This window comes from Procambarus clarkii, chromosome 71 (genome assembly GCF_040958095.1).
Source record: "Procambarus clarkii isolate CNS0578487 chromosome 71, FALCON_Pclarkii_2.0, whole genome shotgun sequence".
Classification (NCBI taxonomy): Eukaryota; Metazoa; Arthropoda; class Malacostraca; order Decapoda; family Cambaridae; genus Procambarus; species Procambarus clarkii.
The window spans coordinates 16,904,641-16,923,396 of record NC_091220.1 but is presented as its reverse complement, the minus strand read 5'-3'; the positions used below and the strand labels follow the sequence as shown (position 1 = coordinate 16,923,396).

General features: G+C 38.0%; 1 protein-coding gene across 7 annotated transcripts in view; it reads left to right on the top strand.

Moving 5' to 3' along the window:
• Positions 1-2,808, top strand: part of Mkk4 (MAP kinase kinase 4) — a 28,380-nt gene extending 25,572 nt beyond the window's left edge. For all 7 annotated transcript variants that reach the window (XM_069312123.1, XM_045726164.2, XM_045726167.2 and 4 more), the window contains one exon: positions 1,383-2,808. The gene's annotated coding sequence lies outside the window, so the exon portion shown is untranslated. The remainder of the gene's footprint in view (positions 1-1,382) is intronic.
• Positions 2,809-18,756: the final 15,948 nt, after the last annotated feature.

The window sequence follows — 18,756 nt, the reverse complement described above, 5'->3', positions numbered from 1 at the left end:
CGACTGTCCAAGTGGATGGGCACCTTTCCTTCCCCCTGTCCCATCCCAAATCCTTATCATGATCCCTTCCTAGTGCTATTATAGTTGTACTGGCTTGGCACTTTTCCCTGATAATTCCCTCCCTCCCAGGAGGAATAGAACCGGTCGCTGTGATAATAGGTGACAAGCTGCACAGTTCCTTGCGCCCCTACCAGCGACAATACTGTACTATCTCCTACCCAAAGTCAAACAGCAGCTATGAAAATCCTAGCTGACCACAAGGGCGGGCAATCACTGAGCAGCAAAAGATCCCTATGGAGGTAGTCCCCAAATGACTTGGGAAAGATAACCCCAAACCACAAGGGCATTACTTACAGGGCACCAAGGGAAGATGGCCCTAGGCGCAAGCAGCCCCAGTACTCCATGAATTATTCCTGGCTTGCGCACCACCACACGACAGCACAAAACTGCAAAGGCACAGCATTGTCCAGACAGGAAAAAAAAAAAAGAGTCTAACAACCGCCATTCAACACATCAGCCTCAGAACTGTGGTTGGATGGACAGCATGGGGGTCTGGGTCTCACCCTTTTTCCTCCCTGGGAGGGGGGAGCTGCGCAGACACCAGCACGGGGGCGGTTGTGATGTTATGTTTGCATGTTTTCGGATTGGGACGTTCTGCTTGATAGTTCAGCTTTCGGTGACAATTTTGAATCAGTGGAGGTGGAGTTTATTTTGGGACACCTACCTTTCTGGTTGCCTAACCAGATCGATGGCAGATATGGAATGCTTCCAACCACATGGAGGTGTCTTAAGGCCATTGCTTGTGCCTCTCAGAGGCGGGCCAGGTTCTCGCTCGTGGTCCCCGGTAGGCAAGAACTCCAATCGAATTGACTGATGCCACAGTCTAACACATACGTATCAGCTCTGGGAAACTGGAGGGGCCCTCCACAGAAAATGTTATTGATGCATTTTAGACAGCAAAAAAGGTGTCACATGTTAACATTCAGTTTATCATCAAGATAACAGTTTATAGTTTTTGGAATTAGTTGCCAGTTGTGGTTTTCTACCTCTTAACTGATAATACAAGAATAAAATATTTTATTAGTTAAATAAATTGTACAAGCCTACAGACTTTTGGTGCTAAAGTTGTATACTTATTCTTCTCATTACTTGTATCAGGAAAGAACATAGTGCTGCAGTGAAAAAAATAATTAAATTTTTATCATGGAATCTGTAATTCAAATTTTCTGCTTTCTGCCAGGTGAATGTTGTTGTGAAATTACAATAAAGTATTTTGTGCATGAAGCTTGATTAGTTAAAAGGTTTAAGTACACCTTAACAAATAAAGTACCTCTGTATCATGGTGGCTTCCTCATGTATAATGTTAAACTTTGTATCTACAGGACTATGAATAATGCAGACTTGTCAGAGCTGGAGTTCAGGCAGTGCAGCATTTATTTTTGTGTATGATACGTTACACTGGTAAGCACGTGTCTGTTCGACCGAGAATGTCGGCTTGGCTCCAGCTTGGTGATGACAGGCACTAAATGGCAGCAAGTTGGGCCATAGTAATTTACTGTCATATTTTATGCAGTGGAATGAATTTAGAATTGAAAAATTATATTGTCAGAAAACTGAAGAAAGCCCAAGTTGGTAAGGAGCTTTTCTGTTGTATGGAGAGTATGGCGTTAAGCATTAAATTATAAGTTACTTAAAATTTTGGCTTAACAAATGGAGACTTAAGATAGAGTAGAGTACTGTACTTGTATTGGTGGTTATGAAGTACGCATGGTGTTACTGTGGGTGGTTGCACTGTGATTGTTGGCCAGGCATTGTTGATTGCACTAGTTTTAGATGCTCTTCATAATGGCATATTTTGTATGCATAACTCCTTAGATGAGAAGTTGATGAGTGACTCTAGATTTACCATTGTTAATGGTATTCTTTAATGATGAACTTGACTGTGTTCCCTGATGTAATAAAAAGACAAAAAAAGTAATATAGCCTCAAAAATAATTATATCATAACACTCATTTAGATTACAAATATTTAGGAAGAAGACTATTTTTAGTGCCATTGTTATATAGTGTGATTATGATTTTAGAAAATTATTTATTTATTGTATAGGGTGTTGAACTGCATTTCCCTAGAGTGATCTTTAGAAGTTTGTGTGCAAGTGAGTGAGTGAGTGAGTGAGTAAGGGAGTGAGTGAGTGAGTGCCTGTGTTCATGCATGCGGGAATGACAGGAACAAAACTTCTTTAAAATGAACTTTGATTGCTTTGCTGTGGTTCTTGGGTTATTCCTTACATAATATGGATATAATGAAACCAAATTGGGTTTACATTTTATTTTCAGGGTCACATTTAAGTTTTTTTGGCTTAGTTTTTCAATAATAAAATTGTTTTGCTTCAGTTTGCCTTATCACTGTGGGACAGTTGTGGAACTGAGGAATGAAAGTGATTTTTATTTTGTTCTATCATTGTCTTTGCAAATGGTCATTATATTCTTTATTTTTTCTGTATTGAGAAAGTTGTAAAAATTGGGTAGGTAACAAGACATCTTTATTTGTGATTAGTTTGTTTGAGTTTGAATGATGAACTTTCTAATTTGTGTAATTGGCAGAAGAGTATAGTGGCCTCATGAGATTGTAAGTGGAAGGTTGCCCCCATCATAGTGAACACTTGAGAACCACTACCACCGAGCTCAGCGATCAAAGTAATACAATGCACCTAGTTTGTCTGGGCTCGTGAGGGGCTCTTGATATAGTATTATTTTCCGACAATATTGTTGCAAGCACCTGTGTCCTGTAATAAAAAAAATATTTTAAGTTTTTTCTCTCTCTCTCTCCTCGTGGGTCTAATTAAGATTAGGCACAAAATATATGCTTTATAAATATTAATTTTCTTAACGGCATAAAGATGCTGTAAGATTTACCAACCCACTGGAGTGGTATTTAGAACCAAGTCCTGTGGTGATGTCCTATAATATTGTAATATTTTATTGTATGCCAAGTTTTATGATTAAGGAAGTAATTATTTTTTCTTTAATTTAAGTTTCTTTGTAATGATAGCTGTACCCTGGCTTGCCACCAAGATGCCGCTTGTTTGTTTGTTTGTCCTGGCAATACAGAAGAACGGTTCCGTTTGTGATTCAAGTGATAACTTTTTACTGCTGGGATCACTTTATCATCTGTGAATTATTGTTCTCTAATGGTGAATGAAGATTTTTTGAGGTAACAATCTGTTCATACCTTTTGTATTATTATATCTGATGTAATTTCATATGTAAAATCTTTTGAAGGCAGATGTACATGATAGACTAAACTCAGACAGTACATAATCTTGTTACAGGATGCCATGGATAATTGATTCCTTCATACTGTACTTTATTTGGCCAGCAACTGCAGAGACATTGCACCGTAAAGACTTTTGTCATATTGTGTTCAAGACATGAGGGACTAGGTTTTAGTGCACAGAGGGAGTTGTACAAATGTTAGTATTGTGTGCATGACGAGTCTCTTTGGTGCATTATGTTGCCGAGTTATTAAAATAATGTTTAAGAGTCTTGCAGTACAGTAGTTGGCTACTCATTTATGGTGTAGAATTTATTGATCCTTGCTCTTTGAAGATGAGAAGATTCATATGGTACAAGAAACATTACATGTAGTAGTGTGACGGAAATCCATCCCGGCACTTTGCTTTAACAAGTAGAAGTAATAGTACTAGCAGTATTTGCACATAACCTTGTCTAGTAATGTTGATCTTGGTATATCTTAGACACTCATTTTTGCAGTGACTGTTACACCACCATGACTGCGGATAGACATGGTGGTATACACTGGTATACTGATGGTCATGGTGGTATACACTGGTATACTGATGGTCATGGTGGTGTACACTGGTATACTGATGACTGGTCAAGCAAGATACAGTATATATGGGTATACTGATGACTGGTCAAGGTACAGTATACTCTGGTATACTGATGACTGGTCAAGGTACAGTATACTCTGGTATACTGATGACTGTGTAAAGTGATACAAAACCAATCTTGACATGGTTAGCTTGCTAGCAGTAGAAGCAAAAGGTGATTCATAATTCAGCATGTTTACCTATTATGAAGCCTCAAGTTTTGTGGCACATATACAAATATCTCACAATGTAATATCTATAACATAAACTATTTGCAGTCACTTGAGCTAGATAGTCCTAATATAATATTGCTTTCATAATCCACATTGACTTGATGGATTCATCACTTGAGTAGATATTTTAGGACAATATTCACTAAAGAAAAATAATCTGAATCCTTTTAATTTGTGTGGCTTCTGCACAAGATAACAGTAGATAATACAAAGCACACACAACATACTGTACTCTGAATATTCATTTTTGTATACTTTGTTTGGCTGTGAAGGTGCTTTATCTACAACTTTGTACCGTATTGTGTTACAAGTAATACACACAACACTTCACTGCCAACATTGTGTTTGGCCAACTGTGTAACATTGGTTGTCATTGTGCTTGGGCAACTGCGGAATGTAGGCCAATATTGTGCTTGGGCAACTGCGTAATGTAGGCCACCATTGTGCTTGGGCAACTGTGTAATGTGGGCCACCATTGTGCTTGGGCAACTGTGTAATGTGGGCCACCATTGTGCTTGGGCAACTGTGTAATGTGGGCCACCATTGTGCTTGGGCAACTGCGTAATGTAGGCCACCATTGTGCTTGGGCAACTGTGTAATGTGGGCCACCATTGTGCTTGGGCAACTGTGTAATGTGGGCCACCATTGTGCTTGGGCAACTGTGTAATGTGGGCCACCATTGTGCTTGGGCAACTGTGTAATGTGGGCCACCATTGTGCTTGGGCAACTGCGTAATGTAGGCCACCATTGTGCTTGGGCAACTGCGTAATGTAGGCCACCATTGTGCTTGGGCAACTGCGTAATGTAGGCCACCATTGTGCTTGGGCAACTGTGTAATGTGGGCCACCATTGTGCTTGGGCAACTGTGTAATGTGGGCCACCATTGTGCTTGGGCAACTGTGTAATGTGGGCCACCATTGTGCTTGGGCAACTGCGTAATGTAGGCCACCATTGTGCTTGGGCAACTGTGTAATGTGGGCCACCATTGTGCTTGGGCAACTGTGTAATGTGGGCCACCATTGTGCTTGGGCAACTGTGTAATGTGGGCCACCATTGTGCTTGGGCAACTGTGTAATGTGGGCCACCATTGTGCTTGGGCAACTGTGTAATGTGGGCCACCATTGTGCTTGGGCAACTGCGTAATGTAGGCCACCATTGTGCTTGGGCAACTGTGTTATGTGGGCTACCATTGTGCTTGGGCAACTGCATAATGTGGGCCACCATTGTGCTTGAACAACTGCATAATGTGGGCCACCATTGTGCTTGAACAACTGCATAATGTGGGCCACCATTGTGCTTGAACAACTGCATAATGTGGGCCACCATTGTGCTTGAACAACTGCATAATGTGGGCCACCATTGTGCTTGAACAACTGCATAATGTGGGCCACCATTGTGCTTGAACAACTGCATAATGTGGGCCACCATTGTGCTTGAACAACTGCATAATGTGGGCCACCATTGTGCTTGAACAACTGCATAATACAGGTTGCCATTGCAATAGTAACACTTAAAAAATTGATGTAATTAGCTGCATGAGGAATATTCCAAAGCAGGAACCTAAGGAGGAAATAAGATTTTATTAAGGTGTCTACACTTCTCCTTTGTATAGAATTTTATTATTAACTGTTATTGATCAACAGCATACTTTGGTAGGTGTACTCATTACATAGTTTATCTCTATTTTATCTATCTAATTAACATGGAAATTATAAAAAAAATTTAAACCACGATAATTGAAAGGGTGGGGAGGGTAAGCGGTGAATGATGGTTCAGTACTAGTCCCAGTTGTTATTGGTGTGAAGAAGTTAACTCCAAGATGCAAGAGATAATTTATTCTCTCGTGTTAGGCTTGTTCACTCTCGACAGAGTAGTCATATTTTACCACTCTCCGTCCTACCTGCCTTCTTGTTGATGTCATAACTCTGCAAGACTTCTCTTCCGGTAAATTTCAGAATGTTTCAAAGTCTCGTGATTATATGGGGTTATTAATACTGTATGTGTTTATTGCTATTTTTGTTTGATTTACATTTTGAGAAGGAAAAAAATATTTGAAGTTTGTGTGACTGTCACCCCTTAGAGGTTGATAGTTTTGGCTTATTTTCCTCTTGCATTTTGATAAATGCCCTTTGCTTTCCCATGTATTGTGGTCCTGTCTGTACTAGTTGTATAGTTTATATTGCCTCTGACAAACTTGGTAAGGATGCTGTTTTACTTGCTTGTTGGTCCTATCCTGAGTAACCCAGCACGGCTCTCAATGCTTGCTCTTGGTCAACTATTTCATGGTAAATCTACACTCGAGTAGAACCATCAAATCTTAGGGTTGTGATTTTACAAAAACTAGTTGAATTTTAACTTGTACATGAGGATCTAGGGTATTAATGAGGTCAGTAACACTGATTGTTGCTTTTACAAGTGGCATACAGCAGTTATAATGCAAGATACATACCTGTTGTTAATTTTACAATATTATTTTAATATCCCTTTTTAATTCTAAGTTATATTAAGGAATATCTTTGTCACATCCATGTCTTGGTGAGCAGTAACACACAACATTATACAGTATTAGGTTTGGCACTTGATGTCATTTTGCATGGTGAGAAACCAACCTGTTGCAGCCTTGTGCAACGTATGGACTTTGTGGGTTGTTATTAATGGTACGTAGTGACAGGAGCAACATGTGATGCTCTTCTGCTGCCCAAATGTGGCACTGATCTTTGTAACTTAGTAGTCCATCCATTAATAACATTAAAGCTTTGTGAAAGATGATCACATGGAGACAGAATATTCTGTAATGGGTTGCAAGAGTTGAGAAGAGAGGGGCTGATGATGATGATTGGTTGCAGTAGACAAGTAGTTTCCCTATAGTGTAGCACCTCAAGAACACAAACTGGTGGTGGTTGTTGTTCTTGTAGTCAAGAATTGTACATTGTACTCGAGAGTTAACTAACGAGTTGCATACTGAGTGACCGTTTATAGTTGCATACTGAGTGACCGTTTATAGTTGCATACTGAGTGACCGTTTATAGTTGCATACTGAGTGACTTCATATACACCCATAAACCATAGGCTCTTTACTGGTTTTATGCAATACTTGTGCGCTGAAATTGACCAAATAATAATTTCACGATTACACTGGGATCACTTCCAGTGTAACACCAATTTCTCTTGACCACTGTAGTTTGTCAAAGCTTATTGCTCACTTCACTTCTATTAACCATATTTAACAAGAACAGTGAAGAAAACTGTGTTTACGGGTCAATAAAAAGTGAAACGAGGTATTTTGCTTTGATGCATAAAGAAAGATGGTGCCTGGAGAATCTTAACAAAATACTGCAGCTCTTAACCACACCTCATCCTGATTTTCCTCGGAATAATCTATGATCATTGTGTGTTAATATTTTTCAGCCATCTGGAGAGCTTGTATTATTATTATTATTATTATTGACTCTTATGGCAACTGGAAGCCTTTCATTTAAGGTCAATTGTTTATTGGTTGATTTTGAGATAGTCCCAAATTTTTATTTCCAGTGCTGTGAGTTAATATATTGAGTCATTTTATTCATATTCTTATTTTTATAATTGTGCATTGTGTATTATATTTCATGTACAGTACTGTATTTACATGAAAATGTTCTTATTTTAAGAAATGTGGCCCATATATACCATAAAGCTGTATTCAAGTAAATCACATACTGGAAATTTCATACTGCAATGGATCAGTTACAATAACAAAGTCTGATTGTTTACAACTTTGGCCATCCACAGGTTTTGCTGTTGCTGCTGTCGGTAATGAGCTTACAGCTTAATGTTGTGACTTGTCTTACTTGCTGAGCTGACTAGCAACAGTCAAAAACTCTATCTTACTTGTTTTGTTATGGCTAAGATTTTAGTTTGAATATATTGGGCATTGGCCGATGAGGGTAATGTTTGATAATTAAGATTCTATTCAACTGGATTTTGAGTAGATTAGATTGCTAAATGATGGGAATTCTAAGTAATTATTCAGTATAATAAGGATTTTAGGGGGGTTGATTATATATAATTGGGTTTTAAGGTGGTTGGGTTTTACTCATTAATATTCTTATTGATTGGTTTTGTGATAATAGGTTGAAAGTACAGCCCGTCCTCATAAACAAAGACCAAAAGTGATTCCATGCACCCGCCAAACCCCCATGTTTATGAATGAAAAATGGTTTACACACAACTTGCAACTATTCACGTTCGAAGATTTCTCAAACAGTGCTTCGCTGACTACTTTTGTTCGAATTGCAATGCTGTAAATGCTTCACACACGTACTACAAATAGAAATAATCGCCAATAGGACCTAAACACCTAACTTAACCATTGCCTAAATACTGTATACACAATATGCTAATATATAATAATAATAATTTTATATTTGAGAAAATTCCTCTTTTGAATGAACAGCATGTTAACATTTATGAATGCATCTTTGGGGACGACCGCTGGATGGAATGAACATAGACAGAGGACGGGTGGGGAAGTAATATTAATAATTAATGTCTAAAGAGGCCTCATCACATTGACTAATAGCTTGGCACCATTGTCAACATTAATGTCAGTGACTTTGTAATGCATTGAAGTTGTCAGTGTCTTGGAATAATGTATATTTATGCAGGATGGTAAACTTATAAAGAAATCTGTTAGGAAATAAACTGCAGAAACTTTAGGACGATCATTAGCTTTGGTCTGGGAGTTTAACGGTGTGTACTGTCCTCTGCCCTGGAGGAGCTTGGAAAGCATTCAGTTTAACTTGACAGCTTGACAGTTCCAGAGAGAGTACAGCAATAACATTGTTTAATGTTCATGTGTTTTGGAGTGTAGTTTGAATGATATAGTAATACAAGCTGATGTTGAGTCAGATGATATTAAAATAACATTTGAATAGATTGCCAAGTGATGAATGGGTACTCTTGGCTGCCTCCACCCCCCCCCCCCCCCCCCCCGTCAAACCTACCAACACATCTACATCTTAATCTTGTGTTAGCTTGGGGTACATCTCCTGTTGACTGTAAACATGTGTGATGTTTGGTCCTGTACAGTGCTATAGATTTGAGAAAAATGTCAATTAAGTTTGGATTTTGGTTATAATATAGGATTTCTAAAAATGTAAACATTGGTTAATATTATTGTATTATACTGAATAGTTGTTCTTCAATGCTCTATGTTTATTAAGTCAGATTTAATTTGCACTAATATGAATGAGGTAAAACATGAAAGAACTGTATTATGTTATTTTTCATTTTCAGCCACTTTTAAACAAAATTCCAGTTAATTCAATTATTTCAAAGAATACTGAATTCAATACAGTAGTAAATAATTTGATTATTAGTTATTGGGGCTGTAAGTAAGTTCTTCCTTGGGAGCTTTGTTTCAGTGATTGAGATAATCATGAGCCTCTCATGATTAACAAGAGAGGGAATTGATGAATAGTGTAGTACAGTATTACAATAAGGTAATGTTTAATTATTTGATCATACAAGTTGAATTTTCTTGTCCAACCAAACCTCTGAGAGCCACCCGTGCCTACTGGGAGCCAGGACCAGAATCTGGCTTTCTACAAAGATGGGGAAGCATGGAATTGGAGATCAACCCAAAACTAAGACAAATCCCACCAGTAATTATAATTGCAAAAACAATCCATTGTTTAAGGAAAATTAGGTCTCCTCGGGTAACAAAAAAATTATTGTTTGTGGTGTAAACACCTTAACCAATGATGCGTGACTGCCACCAGATGGCAGACCAGAATACTCAGGGTCCCAGTCAGATTGTTCCCTCAACTCACTTGCCTGGTCACAATCTCAGATGGAGTGCTTCCTCTGATGGAGCCTGCCCTCTGTTTCACGCTTAAGCCAAGTGATATGGCTGTTCATGGAACATAAATCCAATCAAAAGCTTTGTTATTGTATATAATTTTTGTAAATGTTTTCACCCCTTCTTCCTTCTCTTCCCCTACATTTCTACTCTGCAGCATTTGGAAACTTTCCCATCCAGTCTAGTGCTCCTTGTTGGGAGTCGTTTTAGGCACGTCTCCCTCGGGCCTTCTTTGGGTGCTGTTTTTGTTAAGCGAGGGGATGCTTTCTCAGTGCCCATGAATTCCAGATTTACCGGTGACCATGAAGTAAGCTGCGGTGCTTCTGGACCTGGTTTTGGGCTCCAGTCATGGGCATCAAGCAGCAAACCTGGCACTTTCTAAACTGTACTCTCAGCTATTCCTGAACTCTGTGCTTGGCTGGTCCCGAGCCATGGGCCTGGCCATTTCCAGGTTTGGCTAAGTGATGCTTCAGGCCAAGGTGTCTGAGCAGTGTGCCAGATTGTAAGAGGATTTGTGGTTGAGGGTTTCTTGGGCATGGTGCCTGTTAGCTCCTGGTCAGCATGTATGGCATTTGCTGGGTTGGTTTGCCTTGGAAATCCAGGGTGGTGTAAGCTGTCTTGCTGGCCTGGCTTTGGCTGCAGTGTTACTGTGCTGATGGCCCTGGCAGCCAGTTGTTGGGGCTATGGGTTCTGGGTTTAAAGTCCTCATAACCTGGGTCTCCTACCATTGGTTCCTGGTGTCCCTCTGGGAACCTCTGGTTTTGGCTGGCTTTTGTTTTGTCTTCACTCCCTTGCTGTGTGTTTCTTGGCTGTTGCTTAGGTTTGGGGCTAAGGGTTCATTCCATTGCCACTTGTGTATTGGTCCCTCTTCTGATGCTGTCTTCTTCCACAGATAACCCCCAGGCTGCATTCTTTAGTTTACTGCTTTGTTTCTTTTCAGAAATGCAGGCCTTCCTTACTGAAGTGCTGGTGAGAGTTAACTCAAAAAGCTAATGAGGAGACACCCTCTCGTGCAAATGAAGCATGGAATGTAATTAAATGCTCTATAATAGTAGGGCTTTCCAGTAGCTCCTGGCCCCACCCAGTTCCATTCTTTACTATGAGACAAAGAGGTTCAGGTTAATGGATCATAGAACCTGCTGAAAGAAGCAGGTTCTATTCTTGGCTCCTGGTAGGCAAGAGTGGATCTCAGGGGGCCTGATGCGTCTTCCTAAAGCTTATTGCAGTTGGACCAGTGTTTGGCTCAGGAAAGCTACCGAGGGCCCCACCAAAAATGGGCATAGCATTACTTTATATGCTTCATTTTTTTTTAATGCAAAAAGAATTTAAGATATAAAATTTAGAGATTATATTTGGTATAACAGTACATTTTAACTATTGGTATAGCAATGAGGAAATGCATGAACAATATTTTATAAGGGCTGTATAGAGGTGTGAAGTGAATGGAAATGCAACAAATGAAATAGGCATATAGTTCATTTTTTAAATGTTGTTATTGTTCATTTTTTTTTTTAGCTTTAGCTGGAGACACCGATTGATGAAGTTGGTTTAAAGCAAATGTATTTTCCACACACTCTAGTGATCCATAAACTACTTCAGGAAACATCGTTATAACTGGATGGTGATCACATATACCATTGCCTAGCCTTCACTCTAACCTTGAGTCTAGCCTTCTTAGCCTAGCCCACTCAGCCAGGGGAAACAGCTACAAGCCATGCACAAACTACCTCTCACCAACTACTCCCCATTCTGTTGTTTATGTTAATGTAGTCAAGTAGTTTGCTAGTGCATATATTCAGCTACAACAATTTACTTGAAAGTACAGGTATTGCTGTTATGAAAATGTATAGTGCAGTAAGCAGTATTTTGTTGCTATATTTTCTTTTATGAAATCTCCAGAGCAGATAAATGTGTACTAATAAGTAAGATATAATATTACATTATAAGAGTTGGATATATTATACATGAGACATAATTTGCTCATACAGTTATTGAATATATTGTGCTTTATTTTGTATTATCCAGACTTTTACAAGAGATCCTATATTTTGGTACCAATATCCCTAACCTTATTTCATTCCTCATTTTGTGAATTGATGCCGACATTGGAAATAGAAAGGATCTCTCCTTTAAAGGTCAAATTCCTAAAGTAAGGATTAGTGCACTTCTTTGTCCATGTGGGTGTTCTCTATGTCTGTGAAGAACTCTGCAGTGAACCCTCACATGGTATGGTTCTTCCCATATATGTGCCCTTTTGAGTGCCCAGCTCTTAATTTATATTTTTTGTATGCCATATTATGAGAAGAATGTCTCCATACGGTACATGGATTTTATGCTTTTTAACCTATAATACTGTATACTACTGTTGACATCATCACAGTCTAAAGTCAGTAGTAACCTTGATTGCTCAATATATTATACCATAAATTACACACAACAAAGGTACAGCACTAGTAGTTCAACACAACGTCCCAAGTGGCAGTACAGTATAGGGAAACACCAGTCAAAGGCCTTGAGATTCTTCCTCAGATTTAGAATTGAGCAGCATTGCAACTACTACCTCTCAAAATATCCATACACAAAATATGTCTGATAATCTTGCCATGCATAATGCTAATTTGGCAGTTTCTTTGTGAGCTAATAATTACTATATACTTTGTCTAGAAAAGGGTTTGTTTGAGCAACCATTGTGTAAAGAGAGATGACATTTAGATGTAAACTATATTATGTTGGGGAGGCCTAAGTTCCAGTTTGAAGCACACAATTTCAAGAAATATTTAAAAAAGTGTATGTATTTGTCATCTGTTTTGACTATATTGTATACTTTAAAAAGCCCAACAAGATGTGAGAGACTTATTTCGCATAATTTCGGGTCTGCCACTCTCGCTTGAAATGAAGTTTCAATAAACAAAGTACTCTGCAGAAGTTAACACTATCATTCCAGTGACACATTTTAGCATCAGTAATTTACCACAAACGTTTCTATGACTTAAACACGATCATCTGATCTCGTGCTTCTTGAAAATCACTTCCTTAGCCATTCTATTTGCACTTTTATTATGAAACTCTTGACATACAGTACATTAACACATTATGTGCAGACCTGATCAGGACCATCCAGAGATCACCTTGGCAACCACCCCATCACTCAAGATGGCAAGCACTCTGCCCGTGCATATTGTCTCTCTGATTTGAAAATTGCATGACAGAAATGTATGAAAGGTATGTTTCTTTTCTTTTCTGGGAGGGCTCTTATGGTGAGTCTATGTTGTGTTCATGAAGTCACCAGGGAACCCACCAGAAATAGGCATTTTATTACATTCAATACTGGTTTTTACAACTATATAGACTAATCATGTGTGCACATTTCCATAATAATTTTATTTACAATGAGTAATGTTGAAATGTTAATAAATATGCACATACTGTATTCACCACTGTCATGCATAATATATTATCAATACCCCTTTTTTGCATCTATACTCTAAAATACTCGATTGCAAACTTTTTGACACCAACTTTATAGCAAAACTGTAACGCCAAAAAATAACTTAAAACATAAAATGATTACCGGTATATACAAAATTCTGCTTAAATATGAGGGACCATGGAACATTTATGGTTGGTGCACGGTGAGGAGGTGGAATGCATAAGTATTAAGAAGCATCAATAAAAATAAACATGGATTGTACTGCATAGAGGTTTAGTATTGAGCTGGCAATTGAAAGTTCAAATAACATCAAGAATCGATGTTATTTTTTGTATACGTTTAATTTAGGTTTTGTGATGCAGTATTTATCCAGCCCAGTTTATCATAAAAACCTATATGGTTACTGTAACAAATTTTTGGCCAATGTGGGACAAACACTTTCAATATAAGTACCCTCTGAAAACATGGCTTATATTTGTTTTCGTCACTTTAATTGCAAATTACTGTATATTTGAACTTGTTGGCTGTGATCTCACCTTATTGTTGTTATCTCGGAATCAGCCTTGCTGAATAGCTTTAGTTTTGTTAGTGGCCTTATTTAAGAGTTGCATACACACATATATATCAAAGTTTTGCCCAGACTGATGCCGTTTTTAAATTCTATACATACTGGCATCCCATGGTTTTACCTCCAATGCCTGTACAGATGTCACTGTTAAGGAAACTCTTCATACTTGTTCCATCTCCCAGGAATCCATCCCCCTGTTCAGATTTCTGGCCTTTTTTTATTTGCTCTTTCAAAGTCTTTGGAAAGAAAGACGTCTGTTATCAAAAGTAAATTACGTGGCATCGAATATGCCTATCTCATATCACCAAAACTAAATACAGCAGTAAGTAGGGGGAAGTCCTTGGCTCAGTCACATATTGGCTATACAGTATAACGTTAACGCCAAGCACTTGATGGACTGGAAAGCTACCCCTTACTTTTCTAATTGCATTATTCCACATAGTTCTCCATCATCTAGATAAATGTTGTGATTTTTCAGCATGACCAGTAAGTTGGCTTTTACCCCCCTCTATGCATCACTTGTGCCAATAAAATCAGACTCCTTTAACATGGATCAACTTCTTTCTGCTCCTATATTATCCCAAGCGTTATCTAAGAACCTTGAATCTTATGTGACATGCATAGTTCTATACCTGTATAACAATATTGGCTTTGCACTTTCTATTAATAATTATCTACACCCAACTCAAACCTTTCTTCTTCTGACAGTAATGTAAACACTTAACTGAATGGCCTGCCTCTCTCCCTCCCCAACACTGTAAATTCCCCCTTTCCTTTCTACGCCTACACCCATCACCACAACTATCACCAATACTAAAAACCATGATTATTACATAAAAATACAGTATTACGCAAAGCGTTTCGGGCAGGAAAAACATTAAACATGATGATATTCTCAACTGCAGATAAAAGAAAATTAATTGTTATCTAATATCAGAATATAGTATAAAACCTTATCATAAGCCAAGGGATTTGTAGATCAGTGTTTAAAGGGAATTCGGAAGTAATAATAACACAGCTGATGCCATCTGTCGGCAGAAGAGAACACTATCAACTGGCTGGTCAACAGTGGCCATAAGATACAGCTTACGCCATCTGTTGACACCAAATTACACTTATAACAAATTACCTCACAAAATACAACTAACGCCATCTAGTTTTTTTCCAACGCACTATAAATAGCCAAACAGCAACCCATAAGGCGGGTTGTTGTGCTCGGGTAGGAGGTTCCAAGCTCCGCCCCTAGATGGTATGGGGTGCATAATAAATGGCATATCATTGGTAGAAACTCTTTGTTGACATTCACACAACAGCCAATCACAGGAAGGGATCAGCTAAAGGCTCCATCCACTTAATAAATCATCTTTATTCAGCACACCATCCTTGCCTATGATATTCTGTTTCAACTTTAATTGACCTAAAAAGGTAAGGGGGAATAGACAATGTGAAAAAGGATAGCCTATTTAAATTGAAAGGAGTTCAATTTAACTCCTTTTCCTCCAGTGGGAAGGATACAATAGAATATTGTACTAGTACTGTACTACAACATTCTGTCCTGACAGTGGAATATCGGTGGAAGTGGGATTTCCAATAGAAGCTTTGAGATGTAAAGAAATTTGTGTATGTGTGGTTAGAAAGTGGAATGCATTGAAAAAAGTTGCCAAAGCTACTTTCATCCACAAGCGAGTACACCATAAGTATAAAAGGTTAGAAAGCAGACATACATAGATCTCTCTCTCCTATATTCACTTGTAGGTAAGCACAATACTGCCACCAACACCACAACCACAATATTATCACCACCACCACAATCACACTACAACACCACAACACAACCACACTACACCACCACCACCACCACACTTCACCACCACCACTACTATAACAACACCCTCATCAAGTACTTCCACCACATCAATTTTAAGTATGAGGTGCTACTGGGAGCCAATAACTACTGCATTATCCTGTTCATTTTGTACACCTGGAAGAGAATTGGAACAAGATACCGTATAAAAAGTGAGAAAATACAAAAGAGGGGACGAGGAGGGTTAGGGCTCACCTGCAACATGTTCATTGGAAACTGTAATGGCATGAAAAGTCATTTGCATAGCAGCAAGGGAGCAGTTCGTACTTCCCAGGAGGAAACTAAATGAAAAATGTGAAGTAGAAACTCAAGGTTCAACAGTCATTCCAAGCAAGAAAAGAAAAAAAAAGCATGGTAAAAGTATAGGGATGAGAGCACAGGCAAATAGGGAGGCACATAAAGAGGCCAAGAAGTGAGTACACCAAAATCAAGAGGGCAGCAGAGTAACAGTTTGAAAATTTAGTGCAACAAAACAAAAATATGCATTAAAATAACAGTATGAGATTGTGATCAAACCGCATAAATAGGGATGAACACTTGGATACAGACAAGAGTGTGAAAAAGCTTAAGTGGTTCCTGTAGAGTGGGAAGTGGTCTTCCCCAGGACTCCGTCCTGGAAATTGCTCTTTCCATTTTATATATATGACCTACCAGAGGGAGGGAGCTGAACCATGTAAATGTATATGGGTGTAGTTAATGCTTCATCCCAGCCCATGGTGCACTGTGAATGGTAGGTATGGTATTTCCTTCGGTATAGAAAACCTTCATCGAGTCATTCAGTGCTTCCACTGTCATCCCATTACTATATGGTACTGTACCTACACTGAGCTGCTACTTTTGTTATAGGTGATGCTATCATGTCACCCTTTTGCTGTTGGGTAGATACATCCATCAAATCACCCCCTTTTTTGCCATAGGACAATACCTCAATTGAATCACCCCTTTGCTAGAGGTAGAGACCTCCACTGAGTTACCCCTTTACTATAAGGGTAGGTACCTCCACTGAGTCACGTATTTGCATGTTAGTTCCCTTTGCTCTGAATATAATAAGGTTAAAATTATAAAAGGTTAAATTATTCAATGTACAAATATTATAGAATTAATGAATTTTCTCAATGAAAAATTTGATTCAGAAAATGTCAAATGCAGCTATTGCAGACAAATCCTGCAAATCCTTTGCAGAAAAATCTTGCAAAAAGACGCAGTAACATTTAGGACGTCACATCTGTTATTTTTTTAAAGTAATCAAGTATAGTGCACTGTATAGGTACTAGTACTGTACTGTATATCTTAACCTTGGCTGTCCTGGAATTTTGGTAATGATGTATTACCTTTGAAAACAAACAGGACGTTCATCATATTAAGGTATGAAAGTGAAAAGAATTGATAATTCCTATTGTTGGGGACAGGAATCCTGCGTATACATATACTTTAGATTTGTACCAAGGTCCTCCAGTTAAACATCTGACCCTCTCCTCGATGCAATCCCACAACAGTTGACTAACTCCAGGGTACCTATATTTACTGCTAGTTGAGCCAAGCCATTAGGAGAAAAGAAACGTGCCCAACCATTTCTGTCTCACCCGGGAATCAAACCTCAGATCACCAATTGAGTCGATAATAACTCCAACTGTATTATAATTTCTATTGTGTTTATTATTTCATTCACCAGTGATGATAATGAGACTTAAGGCAGTGCTTCACTGGTTAATTCAGATAATGCAGTAAAGTTTGCCTTGATATTGTGACAAATTTACATTTTATTTTAAATTAGTTTGAATGTATAAACTTAAAAATGCCATGAGAATATTTTAATCCTCGTGGTGCAAAATTACACCAATCTTGATGCTCACACCTGTTCATCACAAACCTCTTAAAAGATGCTTTTTAAACGTATTTATCTCTATATGGCAAATCTGAAGTTCAAGATATTATTTACAGCTTAACTAGTTCAATGTACTTTTACTACATTAAAATCTTATTATCTTTGAAAATTAAAATTCACTGGATGCATGTTTCTGGTTATGTTGTAGGTTGTCATTAAGTTGAATAGGATGTAACCTAACCTTGAGAACTTCTCTCTCTCCTTTTGAACAGCAAAACATGGGAAAAACAATTTGTTATTACTGTATTTATTCATGTACAACAAACTACAACTGTGAATTACCAGCAATACACAAGCCTTATAATATACAAACATTTTTCTTTTATGAAACTAATACTGTTCAAGTGCATTAATAACTTATGTCTGCAGTCTGGTAGAACCAGTGTGCAGTTACAGGTATCTTAATTGAAACTTGGCACATATGAGGTGTTAATGTTTGTCGATAGCTGTGGGGCATTCCTCGTCAGCAGTGTTTCAGTATAAGAAAACTATATAAAAAAACTTTGACCAGAGGATGTGGATGCAACCATTTACAAAGGTTGGTACAGAGGAATATTGTACAATGGTATGTTGGCTGCAAACTCGGAATTTAACCTTTTGATTTCATTGTACATACTAGTCAGTATGATTGTAACTGCCATAATGACGATCACTTTTGAAAAATTTGTTGGTATTATTACTGAATATTTTAAGAAGTTTGGTCATCACTAAATTTCATGTTTAAGATTTGATTTGGATCATAATTCTGTGTTTGTTTAGAGTGGTTTTACTGCTCTGAAACAAATATGTTAAGTTTAATTACTTGCATTCTCATCTGTGCAATATTGTTCACTATTAGTTTATTATTTCAGTATAGGCATCTGTATTAATAGTATCGGTCTGATTTTCTTGCTATTTAATTATATAGTGCATGAAATAGGAGTAAATAAATTTAAGAACTGTAAAGTGATATTTGTTTTAAGTTAAACTTTTCCTCCTCACTATAATCTAAAGAATAGATTGTCTTGTGTATTATATAAGTCTTGCTGAGGGACCTGAAGTGTTG